Below are 17,500 nucleotides of genomic sequence, written 5' to 3' on the forward strand. Positions count from 1 at the left end.
TAAAACTAACCTTAACCCTAACCCTATCGCAAACCTAACCCTAAACCTAACTCTAACTCTAACCAGAACCCTAAACCCTAACCCTAACCCTAACCCTAACCGTAATGCAAACCTAACATTAACCTTAACCTTATCCCTAACCTTAAACCTAACCTTAACCCTAACGAAAACCTAACCCTAACGCTAACCCTAACCCTAACCCTAACGCACACCTAACCCTAACCCTAACCCTAATCCTAAAACTAACGCAAATCTAACCCTAATTCCTAAACCAAACCCTAACCCTAATCCTAACCCTAACGCAAACCTAACCCTAACCCTAACCTTAACCCTAACAAAACCTAACCCTAACCAAAACCCTAACCCTAAACCTAACCCAAACCCTAACCCTAACGCAAACCTAACCCTAACCCTAACTCTAACCCTATCCTAACCCTAACGAAAACCTAACCCTAACCCTAAACCTAACCCTAACCCTAACCCTAACGCTAACGCAAACCTAACCGTAACCCTAACTTTAACGCTAACCTTAAACCTAACCTTAACCCTAACCCTAACGAAAACCTAACCCTAACACTAACCCTAATCCTAACTCAAACCTAATCCTAACCCTAGCCCTAACCGTAAACCTAACGCAAACCTAACCCTAAATCCTAACCCTAACTTAACCCTAACCCTAACGCTAAGGCAAACCTAACCATAAACCTATCCCTGACCCTAACTCTAACCCTAACGCAAACTTAACCCTAACCCTAACCCTAACGCAAACCTAACTCTAACCCTAAACATAACCGTAAACCTAACCCAAACCCTAACCCTAACACAAACCTAACCCTAAAACTAACCCTAATCCTAATGCAAACCTTACCCTAACCCTAACCCTAACCCTAAGCTAACCCTAATCCTAAGCCTAACACTAACCCTAACCCTAAAACTAACCCTAAACCTAACGCTAACATTGACCGTAACCTAAACCTAAACCTAACCCTAACTCTAACCATAACCCTAATCCTAACACTACCACTAACACTAATCCCTAACCCTAACCCTAACCCTAACCCTAATGCAAACCTAACCATAACCCTAACCCTAACCCTAACGCAAAGCGAAACCTAACCCTAACCCTAAACCTAACCCTAACCCTAACCCGAATGCAAACCTAACCCTAACCCTAACCCTAACCCTAACGCAAACCTAACCCTAAAACTAACTCTAAATGGAACCCTAACCCTAACCCTACCCTAACGCAAACCTAACCATAAACCTAACCCTAAACCTAACCCTAAGCCTATACCCTAACCCTAACTCTACCCTAACCTAACCCTAAACCTAACTCTAACCCTAACCTAAGCCTATCTCTTACACTAACACCTAACCCTAAACCTAACCATAACCCTAAATCTAACGCAAACCTAACCCCAACCCTAACCCTAAACCTAACCCTAATCCTAAAGCTAACCCTAAACTTAAAAGTAACCTTAACCCTACCCTAACGCAAACCTAACCCTAACCCTAACATTAACTCTAACCCTAACACTAAACCCTAACCCTAACCATAACCCTAATCCTAAACTTAACCCTAACGGAAAACTAACCGTAACCCTAACACTAACCCTAACCTTAAACCTAACCTTAACCCTAAACCTAACGAAAACCTAACCCTAACCCTATCCCTAACCCTAACCCTGACGCAAACCTAACCCTAACCCTAACCCTAAACCTAACGAAAACCTAACCCTAAATCCTAACCCTAACCATAACCCTAACCCTAACCCTAACCCTAACGCACACCTAAACCTAAACCTAACCCTAACCCTAACCCTAACCCTAACCCTAACGCAAACCTAACCATGACCCTAACCCTAACCCTAACACTAACGCAAACCTAACCCTAACCCTAACCCTAACCGAAAGCCTAACTCTAACGCAAAGGTAACCCTAACCCTAACTCTAACCATAAACCTAACGCAAACCTAACCCTAACCCTGACCCTAACAATAACCCTAACGCAAACCTAACCCTAACCCTAACCCTAAACCTAACCCTAACCCTAACACTAACGTAAACCTAACCGTAACCCTAACCCTAACCTTAAACTTAAACTTTACCCTAACCCTAACGAAAACCTAACCCTCAACCTAACCCTAACTCTAACCCTAACGGTAACCTAAAACTAACTCTAACCCTAACCCTAACGCAAACCTAACCCTAAATTCTAACACTAACCCTAACCCTAAACCTAACCCTAACACTAACCCTAACCCTAAGGCAAACCTAAACCTACCCTAACACTAACCCTAACCCTAAACATAACCCTAACCCTAACCCTAAACCTAACGCAAACCTAACCCTAACCCTAACCCAAACCCTTACTCTAACCCTAACCCTAACCATAACCCTAACCCAAACCCTAACGCAAACTTAACCCTAACACTAAACCTTAACCCTAACCCTAACGCTAACATACCCCTACCCCTATCCCTAACCCTAACCCTAACCCTAATCGTAACCATAAACCTACCCCTACCTATAACCCTAAGCCTAACACTAACAATAACGCTAACCCTAAACACTAACTGTAACCTTTAGCATAATCCTAACACTAAACAATAAACCTAACCCTAACCCTAATGCAAACCTAACCATAACCCTAAAGCAAACCTAAAACTAACCCTAACCCTAAACCTAGCCCTAACCCTAACACTAACGCAAAACTAACCCTAACCCTAATCCTAAACCTAACGCAAACCTAACCCTAAACCTAACCCTAAACAGAACCATAACCCTAACCCTAACCCTAACGCAAACGTAACCCTAAACCTAACCCTAAATCTAACCCTAACCATATACCCTAAGACTAACCCTACCCTAACCTAATTTAACCCTATACCCTAACCCTAACTCTACCCTAAACTAACCCTAAACCTATCCCTAACCCTAACCTAAGCCTAACTCTTACACTAACACCTAACCCTAAACCTAATCCTAACCCTAAATCTAACGCAAACCTAACCCTAACCCTAACCCTAACCCTAAACCTAACCCTAACCCTAAAGCTAAACCTAAACTTAAAACTAACCTTAAACCTACCCTAACGCAAACCTAACCCTAACCCTAACTCTAAATCTAACCCTAACCCTTAACCATAACCCTAAACCCTAACCCTAACGCTAACCCTAACCCTAACGCAAAACTAACCGTAACCATAACCCTAACCCTAACCTTAAACATAACCTTAACCCTGATCCTAACGAAAACCTAACCCTAAACCTATCCCTAACCATAACCCTGATGCAAACCTAACCCTAACTCTAACGCAAACCTAACCCTAAAAACTAACACTAAACCTAACCCTAACCCTAACCCTAACCCTAACCCTAACGCAAACCTAACCCTAAACCTAACCCTAACCCTAACCTTAACCCTAACGCAAACCTACCCCTAACCCTAACCCTAAACCTAACCCTCACCCTAACCCTAACCCTAACCCTAACACTAACCCTAACCCTAGCCCTAGCCCTAACCCTTACCCTAACCGTAACCGTAACCCAAACCCAAACGCAAACCTAACCCTAACCTTAACCCTAACCCTAACCCAACCTTAACCCTAACCCTAACACTAACTCAAACGTAACCCTAACCCTAACCCTAAAGCTAACCCTAAACTTAAAACTAACCTTAGCCTAACCCTATCGCAAACCTAACCCTAAACCTAACTCTAACTCTAATTAGAACCCTAAACCCTAATCCTAACCCTAACCCTAACACTAATGCAAACCTAACATTAACCCTAACGTTATCCCTAACCTTAAACCTAAACTTAACCCTAACCCTAACGAAAACCTAACCCTAACGCTAACCCTAACCCTAACCCTAACGCACACCTAACCCTAACCCTAACCCTAATCCTAAACCTAACGCAAATCTAACCCTAATTCCTAAACAAACCCTAAACCTAACCCTAAACCTAACGCAAACCTAACCCTAAACCTAAACGTAATCCTAACCCTAACCCTAACCCTAACGCAAACCTAACCCTAACCCTAACCCTAACCCCAACAATACCTAACCCTAACCCAAACCCTAACCCTAAACCTAACCCAAACCCTAACCCTAACGCAAACCTAACCCTAACCCTAACTCTAACCCTATCCTAACCCTAACAAAAACCTAACCCTAACCCTAAACCTAACTCTAACCCTAACCCTAACGCTAACGCAAACCTAACCATAAACATATCCCTAACCCTAACCCTAACCCTAACGCAAACTTAACCCTGACGCTAACCCTAACGCAAACCTAATCCTAACCCTAACCCTAAACTTAACCCTAACGCAAACCTACCCCTAACCCTAACCCTAACCCTAGCCCTAACACTAACCCTAACCCTAACCCTAACGCAAACCTAATCGTAACCCTAGCCCTAACCGTAAACCTAACGCAAACCTAAACCTAAATCCTAACCCTAACCTTAACCCTAACCCTAACACTAAGGCAAACCTAACCATAAACCTATCCCTAACCCTAACCCTATCCCTAACGCAAACTTAACCCTAACCCTAACCCTAACGCAAACCTAACTCTAACCCTAAACATAACCCTAAACCTAACCCAAACCCTAACCCTAACACAAACCTAACCCTAAAACTAACCCTAATCCTAACGCAAACCTTACCCTAACCCTAACCCTAAGCTAACCCTAATCCTAAGTCTAACACTAACCCTAACCCTAAAACTAACCCTAAACCTAACGCTAACATTGACCGTAACCTAAACCTAAACCTAAACCTAACTCTAAACCTAACCCTAATCCTAAAGCTAACCCTAAACTTAAAAGTAACCTTAACCCTACCCTAACGCAAACCTAACCCAAACCCTAACTATAACTCTAACCCTAACACTAAACCCCAACCCTAACCATAACCCTAATCCTAAACCTAACTCTAACGGAAAACTAACCGTAACCCTAACACTAACCCTAACCTTAAACCTAACCTTAACCCTAAACCTAACGAAAACCTAACCCTAACCCTATCCCTAACCCTAACCCTGACGCAAACCTAACCCTAAACCTAACCCTAAACCTAACGAAAACCTAACCCTAAATCCTAACCCTAACCATAACCCTAACCCTAACCCTAACCCTAACGCAAACCTAAACCTAAACCTAACCCTAACCCTAACCCTAACCCTAACGCAAACCTAACCATGACCCTTACCCTAACCCTAACACTAACGCAAACCTAACCCTAACCCTAACACTAACCCAAAGCCTAACTCTAACGCAAACCTAACCCTAACCCTAACTCTAACCATAAACCTAACGCAAACCTAACCTTAACCCTGACCCTAACAATAACCCTAACGCAAACCTAACCCTAACCCAACCTTAAACCTAACCCTAACCCTAACACTAACGTAAACCTAACCGTAACCCTAACCCTAACCTTAAACTTAAACTTTACCCTAACCCTAACGAAAACCTAACCCTCAACCTAACCCTAACTCTAACCCTAACGCTAACCTAAAACTAACTCTAACCCTAACCCTAACGCAAACCTAACCCTAAATTCTAACCCTAACCCTAACCCTAAACCTAACCCTAACACTAACCCTAACCCTAAGGCAAACCTAAACCTACCCTAACACTAACCCTAACCCTAAACATAACCCTAACCCTAACCCTAAACCTAACGCAAACCTAACCCTAACCCTAACCCAAAACCTTACCCTAACCCTAACCCTAACCATAACCCTAACCCAAACCCTAACGCAAACTTAACCCTAACACTAAACCTAAACCTAACACTAACATTAAAACTAACCTTAACCCTAACCCTAACGCAAACATACCCCTACCCCTATCCCTAACCCTAACCCTAACCCTAAACCTAACCATAAACCTACCCCTAACCATAACCCTAAGCCTAACACTAACCATAACCCTAACCCTAAACACTAACTCTAACCTTAAGCATAATCCTAACACTAAACAATAATCCTAACCCTAACCCTAACCGTAATGCAAACCTAACCATAACCCTAACGCAAACCTAAACCTAAACCTAACCCTAAACCTAACCCTAACCCTAACACTAACGCAAAACTAACCCTAACCCTAATCCTAACCCTAACGCAAACCTAACCCTAAACCTAACCCTAAACAGAACTATAACCCTAACCCTAACCCTAACGCAAACCTAACCCTAAACCTAACCCTAAACCTAACCCTAACCATATACCCTAAGACTAACCCTACCCTAACCTAACCTTAACCCTATACCCTAACCCTAACTCTACCCTTACCTAACCCTAAACCTATCCCTAACTGTAACCTAAGCCTAACTCTTACACTAACACCTAACCCTAAACCTAATCCTAACCCTAAATCTAACGCAAACCTAATCCTAACCCTAACCCTAACCCTAAACCTAACCCTAAACCTAAACCTAAACCTAAACTTAAAACTAACCTTAACCCTACCCTAACGCAAACCTAACCCTAACCCTAAATCTAACTCTAACCCTAACCCTTAACCCTAACCCTAAACCCTAACCCTAACCCTAACCCTAACCCTAACGCAAAACTAACCGTAACCATAACCCTAACCCTAACCTTAAACATAACCTTAACCCTGACCCTAACGAAAACCTAACCCTAAACCTATCCCTAACCCTAACCCTGACGCAAACCTAACCCTAACTCTAACGCAAACCTAAACCTAAATCCTAACCCTAACCCTAACCCTAACACTAACCCTAACGCAAACCTAACCCTAAACCTAACCCTAACCCTAACCTTAACCCTAACGCAAACCTACCCCTAACCCGAACACTAAACCTAACCCTACCCTAACCCTAACCCTAACACTAACCCTAACCCTAGCCCTAGCCCTAACCCTTACCCTAACCGTAACCGTAACCCAAACCCTAACGCAAACCTAACCCTAACCTTAACCCTAACCCTAACCCAACCTTAACCCTAACCCTAACCCTAACTCAAACCTAACCCTAACCCTAACCCTAAAGCTAACCCTAAACTTAAAACTAAACTTAACCCTAACCCTATCGCAATCCTAACCCTAACGCTAACCCTAACCCTAACCCTAATGCAAACCTAACATTAACCCTAACGTTATCCCTAACCTTAAACCTAACCTTAACTCTAACCCTAACGAAAACCTAACCCTAACGCTAACCCTAACCCTAACCCTAACGCACACCTAACACTAACCCTAACCCTAATCCTAAACCTAACGCAAATCTAACCCTAATTCCTAAACCAAACCCTAAACCTAACCCTAAACCTAACGCAAACCTAACACTAAACCTAAACCTAATCCTAAACCTAACCCTAAACCTAACGAAAACCTAACCCTAACCCTAACCCTAACCCTAACAAAACCTAACCCTAACCCAAACCCTAACCCTAAACCTAACCCAAACCCTAACCATAACGCAAACCTAACCCTAACCCTAACTCTAACCCTATCCTAACCCTAACGAAAACCTAAACCTAACCCTAAACATAACCCTAACCCTAACCCTAACACTAACGAAAACCTAACCGTAACCCTAACCTTAACGCTAACCTTAAACCTAAACATAACCCTAACCCTAACGAAAACCTAACCCTAACGCTAACCCTAACCCTAACCCTAACGCACACCTAACACTAACCCTAACCCTAATCCTAAACCTAACGCAAACCTAACCCTAAATCCTAACCCTAACCTTAACCCTAACCCTAACGCTAACGCAAACCTAACCATAAACCTATCCCTAACCCTAACCCTAACACTAACGCAAACTTAACCCTAACCCTAACCCTAACGCAAACCTAATCCTAACCCTAACCCTAACCTTAACCCTAACGCAAACCTACCCCCAACCCTTACCCTAACCCTAACCCTAACACTAACCCTAACCCTAACCCTAACGCAAACCTAACCCTAACCCTAAACCTAACCCTAACCCTAACCCTAACTCAAAGCCAAACCCTAACGCAAACCAAACCCTAACCCTAACCATAACACTAACCTTAAACCTAAACTTAACCCAAACCCTAACGAAAACCTAACCCTAAACCTAAAGTTAGCCATAATCCTAATGCTAACCTAAACCTAACGCTAACCCTAACCCTAACCCTAATGCATTCCTAAACCTGAACGTAACCCTAACCCTAACCCTAACGCAAACCTAAACTTAATCCAAACCCTAACCCTAACCCTAACCCTAACCTAAACTTAATCCAAACCCTAACCCTAACCCTAACCCTAACCCTAACCCTAACCCTAACGCATACCTAACCCTACCCCTAACCCTAAATCTAACCCTAACACGAACCTAACCCTAACCCTAACCGTAAACCTAACCCTAACCCTAACCTAAACCTAACCCAAACCCTAACCCTAACACTAACCCTAACTCTAAACATAACATTTATCCTGAACCCTAACCCTAACCCTAATCCTAACCCTAATCCTAACGCAAACCTAACCCTAACCCTAACCCTAAACCTAACCCTAACCCTAACGCAAACCTAACCCTAACCCTAACTCTCACACTAACCCTAACACTAAACCCTAACCCTAACCATAAATCTAACCCTAACCCTAACCCTAACCCTAACGCACACTTAACCGTAACCCTAACACTAACCCTAACCTTAAACCTAACTTAACCCTAACCCTAACGCAAACCTAACCCTAACCCTAACCCTAACCCTAACACTAACCCTAACCCTAACCCTAACGCAAACCTAACCCTAACCTTAACCCTAACCCTAACGCAAACCAAACCCTAAACCTAACTGTAACACTAACCCTAGCCCTAACGCAAACCTAACCCTAACCCTAACCCTTACTGTAAACCTAACGCAAACCTAACCATAAATCATAACCCTAACACTATCCCTAACCCTAACGCATACCTAACCCTAACCTAACCCTAACGCAAACCTAAATTTAACCCTATCCCTTACCTTAACCCTAACACAAGCCTATCCCTAAACCTAACCCTATCCATAAACCTAACCCTAAACCTAAACCTAACGTAACCCTAACCCTAACCCTAACCCTAACCCTAACGCTAACCCTAAATCCTAGCGCTATCCCTAACTCTAACCCTGACCGTAACCCTAACCGAAACGCAAACCTAACCAAATCCTAACCCTAAACCTAACCCTAACCTTAAAACTAACCATAACCCTAACCCTAACGCAAACCTAACCGTAACCCTAACACTAACACTAACCCTAGACCTAAACCTAACCATAACCCTAAACGTAACCCTAACCCCAAAACTAACCCTAACCCTAACGCAAACCTAACCCTAACCCTAACCGTAACCATAGCCCTAACCCTATCCCTAACGCAAACATTACCCTAAACCAAACCCTAACATTAACCCTAACCATAACCCAACCCTAACTCTAACCCTAACGCAAACCTAACCCTAGCCCTAACATTAAAGCTAAACCTAAACTTAAAACTAACCTTAACCCTAACCCTAACGCAAACCTAACCTTAACCCTAACCCTAACCCTAACCATAATACAAGCCTATCCCTAAACCTAACCCTATCCATAAACCTAACCCTAAACCTAACCCTAACCTAACCCTAACCCTAACCCTAACCCTAACCCTAACCCTAACCCTAGCCCTAACCCTTACACTAACCCTAACCGTAACCCAAATCCTAACGCAAACCTAACCCTATCCTTAACCCTAACCCTAACCCAACCCTAACCCTAACCCTAACCCTAACCCTAACTCAAACCTAACCCTAACCCTAATCCTAAAACTAACCCTAAACTTAAAACTAACCTTAACCCTAACCCTATCGCAAACCTAACCCTAAACCTAACTCTCACTCTAACCAGAACCATAAACCCTAACCCTAACCCTAACCCTAACCTTAATGCAAACCTAACCGTAACCCTAACCCTATCCCTAACCTTAAACCTAACTTTAACCCTAACCCTAACGAAAAACTAACCCTAACGCTAACCCTAACCCTAACCCTAACGCACACCTAACCCTAAACCTAACCCTAATCCTAAACCTAACACAAATCTAACCCTAATTCCTAAACCTAACCCTAAACCTAACCCAAACCCTAACGCAAACCTCACCCTAACACTAACCCTAACGAAACTTAACCCTAACCCAAACCCTAACACTAAACCTAACCCAAACCCTAACCCTAACGCAAACCTAACCCTAACCCTAACTCTAACCTTAACCCTAACCCTAACGCAAACCTAACCCTAACCCTAATCCTAACCCTAACCCTAACCCTAACACTAACGCAAACCTAACCGTAACCCTAACCCTGACGCAAACCTAACCCTAACCCTAACGCAAACCTAACTCTAAATCCTAACCCTACCCTAACCCTAACCCTAACACTAACCCTAACGCAAACCTAACCCTAAACCTAACCCTAACCCTAACCTTAACCCTAACGCAAACCTACCCCTAACCCTAACCCTAACACTAACCCTAACCCTAACCCTAACGCAAACCTAACCCTAACCCTAAACCTAACCCTAACCCTAACCCTAACTCAAAGCCAAACCCTAACCCAACCAAACCCTAACCCTAACCATAACACTAACCTTAAACCTAAACTTAACCCTAACCCTAACGAAAACCTAACCCTAAACCTAACCTTAGTCATAATCCTAATGCTAACCTAAACCTAACGCTAACCCTTACCCTAACCCTAATGCATTCCTAAACCTGAACGAAACCCTAACCCTAACCCTAACGCAAACCTAAAATTAATCCAAACCCAAACCCTAACCCTAACCTAAACTTAATCCAAACCCTAACCCTAACCCTAACCCTAACCCTAACCCTAACCCTAACGCATACCTAACCCTACCCCTAACCCTAAATCTAACCCTAACACGAACCTAACCCTAAACCTAACCCTAAACCTAACCCTAACCCTAACCTAAACCTAACCCAAACCCTAACCCTAACACTAACCCTAACTCTAAACATAACATTAATCCTGAACCCTAACACTAACCCTAAACCTAACCCTAATCCTAACGCAAACCTAAGCCTTACCCTAACCCTAAACCTAACCCTAACCCTAACGCAAACCTAACCCTAACCCTAACTCTCACACTAACCCTAACACTAAACCCTAACCCTAACCCTAACCCTAACCCTAACCCTAACCCTAACGCACACCTAACCGTAACCCTAACACTAACCCTAACCTTAAACCTAAACTTAACCCTAACCCTAACGCAAACCTAACCCTAACCCTAACCCTAACCCTAACCCTAACCCTAACGCAAACCTAACCCTAACCTTAACCCTAACCCTAACGCAAACCTAACCCTAAACCTAACCGTAACACTAACCCTAACCCTAACGCAAACCTAACCCTAACCCTAACCCTAACTGTAAACCTAACGCAAACCTAACCCTAATCCTAACCCTAACACTAACAATAACCCTAACGCATACCTAACCCTAACCCTAACCCTAACGCAAACCTAAACTTAACCCTATCCCTAACCTTAACCCTAACACAAGCCTATCCCTAAACCTAACCCTATCCATAAACCTAACCCTAAACCTAAACCTAACATAACCATAACCCTAACCCTAACCCTAACCCTAACCCTAATGCAAACCTAACCCTAATCCTAATCCTAACCTTAACGCAAAACTAACCCTAAACTTAACGCTAACCCTAAAACCCTAACGCTAACCCTAACCCTAACCCTAATGCTAACCCTAAACCCTAGCGCTATCCCTAACCCTAACCCTGACCGTAACCCTAACCCTAACGCAAACCTAACGAAATCCTAACCCTAAACCTAACTCTAACCTTAAAACTAACCTTAACCCTAACCCTAACGCAAACCTAACCATAACCCTAACACTAACACTAACCCTAGACCTAAACCTAACCATAACCCTAAACGTAACCCTAACCCCAAAACTAACCCTATCCCTAACGCAAACCTAAGCCTAACCCTAACCATAGCCCTAACCCTATCCCTAACGCAAACATTACCCTAAACCTAACCCTAACATTAACCCTAACCATAACCCAACCCTAACTCTAACCCTAACGCAAACCTAACCATAACCCTAACATTAAAGCTAAACCTAAACTGAAAACTAACCTTAACCCTAACCCTAACCTAACACTAACCCTAACCCTAACCCTAACCCTAACCTAAACCTAACCCTAACCCTAACACTAACCCTAACCCTAACCCTATCCCTTACCCTAACCCTAACCGTAACCCAAATCCTAACGCAAACCTAACCCTAACCTTAACCCTAACCCTAACCCAACCCTAACCCTAGCCCTAACCCTAACCCTAACCCTAACTCAAACCTAACCCTAACCCTAATCCTAAAGTTAACCCTAAACTTAAAACTAACCTTAACCCTAACCCTATCGCAAACCTAACCCTAAACCTAACTCTCACTCTAACCAGAACCCTAAACCCTAACCCTAACCCTAACCCTAACACTAATGCAAACCTAACCGTAACACTAACCCTATCCCTAACCTTAAACCTAACCTTAACCCTAACCCTAACGAAAAACTAACCCTAACGCTAACCCTAACCCTAACCCTAACGCAAACCTAACCCTAACCCTAACCATAATCCTAAACCTAACACAAATCTAACCCTAATTCCTAAACCTAACCCTAAACCTAACCCTAACCCTAACGCAAACCTAACCCTAACCCTAAACCTAATCCTAATCCCTAACCCTAACCCTAACGCAAACCTAACCCTAACACTAACCCTAACGAAACCTAACCCTATCCCAAACCCTAACCCTAAACCTAACCCAAACCCTAACCCTAACGCAAACCTAACCCTAACCCTAACTCTAACCCTAACCGTAACCCTAACGCAAACCTAACCCTAACCCTAAACCTAACCCTAACCCTAACCTTAACAATAACGCAAACCTAACCGTAACCCTAACCCTAACGCTAACCTTAAACCTAACCTTAACCCTAACCCTAAAGAAAACCTAACCCTAACACTAACCCTAACCCTAACGCAAACCTAACCCTAACCCTAGCCCTAACCGTAACCCTAACGCAAACCTAACCCTAAATCCTAACCCTAACCTTAACCCTAACACTAACGCTAACGCAAACCTAACCATAAACCTATCCCTAACCCTAACGCTAACCCTAACGCAAACTTAACCCTAACCCTAACCCTAACGCAAACCTAACTCTAACCCTAAACATAACCCTAAACCTAACCCAAACCCTAAATCTAACACAAACCTAACCCTAAACCTAACCCTAATCCTAACGCAAACCTTACCCTAACCCTAACCCTAACCCTAACCCTAAGCTAACCCTAATCCTAAGCCTAACACTAACCCTAACACTAAAACTAACCCTAAACCTAACGCTAACATTGACCGTAACCTAAACCTAAACCTAACCCTAACTCTAACCCTAACCCTAATCCTAACACTACCCCTAACACTAAACCCTAACCCTAACCCTAACCCTAACCCTAATGCAAACCTAACCATAACCCTAACCCTAACCCTATCGCAAAGCTAAACCTAACCCTAACCCTAAACCTAACCCTAACCCTAACCCTAACCCTAATGCAAACCTAAACCTAACCCTAACCCTAACCCTAACCCTAACCCTAACGCAAACCTAACCCTAACCCTAACCCTAACCCTAACGCAAACCTAACCCTAAACCTAACCCTAAACCTAACCATAAGCCTATACCCTAACCCTAACCCTACCCTAACTTAACCCTAACCCTATACCCTAACCCTAACTCTACCCTAACCTAACCCTAAACCTAACTCTAACCCTAACCTAAGCCTATCTCTTACACTAACACCTAACCCTAAACCTAACCATAACCCTAAATCTAACGCTAACCTAACCCTAACCCTAACCCTAACCCTAACCCTAAACCTAACCCTAATCCTAAAGCTAACCCTAAACTTAAAAGTAACCTTAACCCTACCCTAACGCAAACCTAACCCTAACCCTAACTCTAACTCTAAACCTAACCGTAAACCCTAACCCTAACCATAACCCTAACCCTAAACCTAACCTTAACCCTAAACCTAACGAAAATCTAACCCTAAACCTATCCCTAACCCTAACACTGACGCAAACCTAACCCTAACCCTAACCATAAACCTAACGAAAACCTAACCCTAAATCCTAACCCTAACCATAACCCTAAACCTAACCCTAACCCTAACGCAAACCTAACCCTAAACCTAACCCTAACCCTATCCCTAACCCTAACGCAAACCTAAACCTAACCCTAAACCTAACCCTAACCCAAAGCCTAACTCTAACGCAAACCTAACCCTAACCCTAACTCTAACCCTAAACCTAACGCAAACCTAACGCAAACCTAACCCTAACCCTAACCCTAACCCTAACCCTAACGCAAACCTAACCCGCAAACCTAACCCTAACCCTAACCCTAACCCTAACCCTAACGCAAACCTAACCCTAACCCTAACCCTAACCCTAACGCAAACCTAACCCTAAACCTAACCCTAAACCTAACCATAAGCCTATACCCTAACCCTAACCCTACCCTAACTTAACCCTAACCCTATACCCTAACCCTAACTCTACCCTAACCTAACCCTAAACCTAACTCTAACCCTAACCTAAGCCTATCTCTTACACTAACACCTAACCCTAAACCTAACCATAACCCTAAATCTAACGCAAACCTAACCCTAACACTAAACCTAACACTATATCTAACCCTAACCGTAACTCTAACCCTAACGCAAACCTAACCCTAACCGTAACCCTAATCCTAACCCTAAACTTAAAACTAACCTTAACCATAAACCTAACGCAAACCTAACAGTAAGCCTAACCCTAACACTAACCCTAGACCTAACCCTAACCATAACTCTAACCGTAACCCTAACCCTAACGCAAACCTAACCCTAACATTAACCCTAACGCAAACCTAACCCTAACCCTAACACTAACCCTAACGCAAACCTAACCCTAACCCTAACCCTAACCCTAACAGTAAACCTAACGCCAAACTAACCCTAACCCTAACCCTAATCCTAAACCTAAAACAAGCCTATCCCTAAACCTAACCCTATCCATAAACCTAACCCTAACCCTAACCTAAACCTAACCCTAACCCTAACCCTAACCCTAACCCTAACCCTAACCCTAACGGAAACCTAACGCTAACCCTAACTCTCACTCTAACCCTAACCCTAAACCCTAACCCTAACCCTAACTTAACCCTAAACCTAAACCTAACCCTAACTCTACCCCTAACCCTAACCCTAACGCAACATAACGCTAACCCTAACCCTAACCTTAACGCAAACCTAACCCTAAACTTAACGCTAACCATAAAACCCTAACGCCAACCCTAACCGTAACCTTAACCCTATCCCTATCTCTAACCCTAGTCATAACCGTAACCCTAACCCTAACGCAAATCTAACCCTAAACCTAACCCTAAACCTAACCCTAACCCTTACCCTAACGCAAACCTAACCCTAACATTAACCTTAACACTAACCCAACCCTAACCCTAACCCTAACCCTTACCCTAACGCAAACCTAACCCTAACCCTAAAGCTAACCCTAAACTTAAAACTAACCTTAACCCTAACCCTAACGCAAACCTAACCCTAACCATAACTCTCACTCTAACCCTAACCCTAAACACTAACCCTAACCCTAACCCTAAACCAAACGCAAACCTAACCGTAACCCTAACCCTAACCCTAATCTTAAACCTAAACTTAACCCTAACCCTAAAGCAAACCTCACCCTAATCTTAAACCTAACCCTAACACTAACGCAAACCTAACCCTAATCCTGTACCTAAACCTAATACTATCCCTAACCCTAAAGCAAACCCTAAACTTAAAACTAACCTTAACCCTACCCATAACGCAAACCCTAACCCTAACACTAACCCTAACTCTAAACATAACATTAATCCTGAACCCTAACACTAACCCTAACCCTAACCCTAATCCTAACGCAAACCTAAGCCTAACCCTAACCCTAAACCTAACCCTAACCCTAACGCAAACCTAACCCTGACCCTAACTCTCACACTAACCCTAACACTAAACCCTAACCCTAACCCTAACCCTAACCCTAACCCTAACGCACACCTAACCGTAACCCTAACACTAACCCTAACCTTAAACCTAAACTTAACCCTAACCCTAACGCAAACCTAACCCTAACCCTAACCCTAACCCTAACCCTAACCCTAACGCAAACCTAACCCTAACCTTAACCCTAACCCTAACGCAAACCAAACCCTAAACCTAACCGTAACACTAACCCTAACCCTAACGCAAACCTAACCCTAACCCTAACCCTAACTGTAAACCTAACGCAAACCTAACCCTAATCCTAACCCTAACACTAACAATAACCCTAACGCATACCTAACCCTAACCCTAACCCTAACGCAAACGTAAACTTAACCCTATCCCTAACCTTAACCCTAACACAAGCCTATCCCTAAACCTAACCCTATCTATAAACCTAACCCTAAACCTAAACCTAACATAACCATAACCCTAACCCTAACCCTAACCCTAACCCTAATGCAAACCTAACCCTAATCCTAATCCTAACCTTAACGCAAAACTAACCCTAAACTTAACGCTAACCCTAAAACCCTAACGCTAACCCTAACCCTAACCCTAATGCTAACCCTAAACCCTAGCGCTATCCCTAACCCTAACCCTGACCGTAACCCTAACCCTAACGCAAACCTAACCAAATCCTAACCCTAAACCTAACTCTAACCTTAAAACTAACCTTAACCCTAACCCTAACGCAAACCTAACCATAACCCTAACACTAACACTAACCCTAGACCTAAACCTAACCATAACCCTAAACGTAACCCTAACGCCAAAACTAACCCTATCCCTAACGCAAACATAAGCCTAACCCTAACCATAGCCCTAACCCTATCCCTAACGCAAACATTACCCTAAATCTAACCCTAACATTAACCCTAACCATAACCCAACCCTAACTCTAACCCTAACGCAAACCTAACCATAACCCTAACATTAAAGCTAAACCTAAACTGAAAACTAACCTTAACCCTAACCCTAACCTAACCCTAACCCTAACCCTAACCCTAACCCTAACCTAACCCTAACACTAACCCTAACACTAACCCTAACCCTAACCCTATCCCTTACCCTAACCCTAACCGTAACCCAAATCCTAACGCAAACCTAACCCTAACCTTAACCCTAACCCTAACCCAACCCTAACCCTAACCCTAACCCTAACCCTAACCCTAACTCAATCCTAACCCTAACCCTAATCCTAAAGCTAACCCTAAACTTAAAACTAACCTTAACCCTAACCCTATCGCAAACCTAACCCTAAACCTAACTCTCACTCTAACCAGAACCCTAAACCCTAACCCTAACCCTAACCCTAACACTAATGCAAACCTAACCG

This window comes from Rhinolophus sinicus, chromosome 15 (assembly GCF_057876585.1).
Source record: "Rhinolophus sinicus isolate RSI-liver-muscle chromosome 15, RSI-T2T, whole genome shotgun sequence".
Classification (NCBI taxonomy): Eukaryota; Metazoa; Chordata; class Mammalia; order Chiroptera; family Rhinolophidae; genus Rhinolophus; species Rhinolophus sinicus.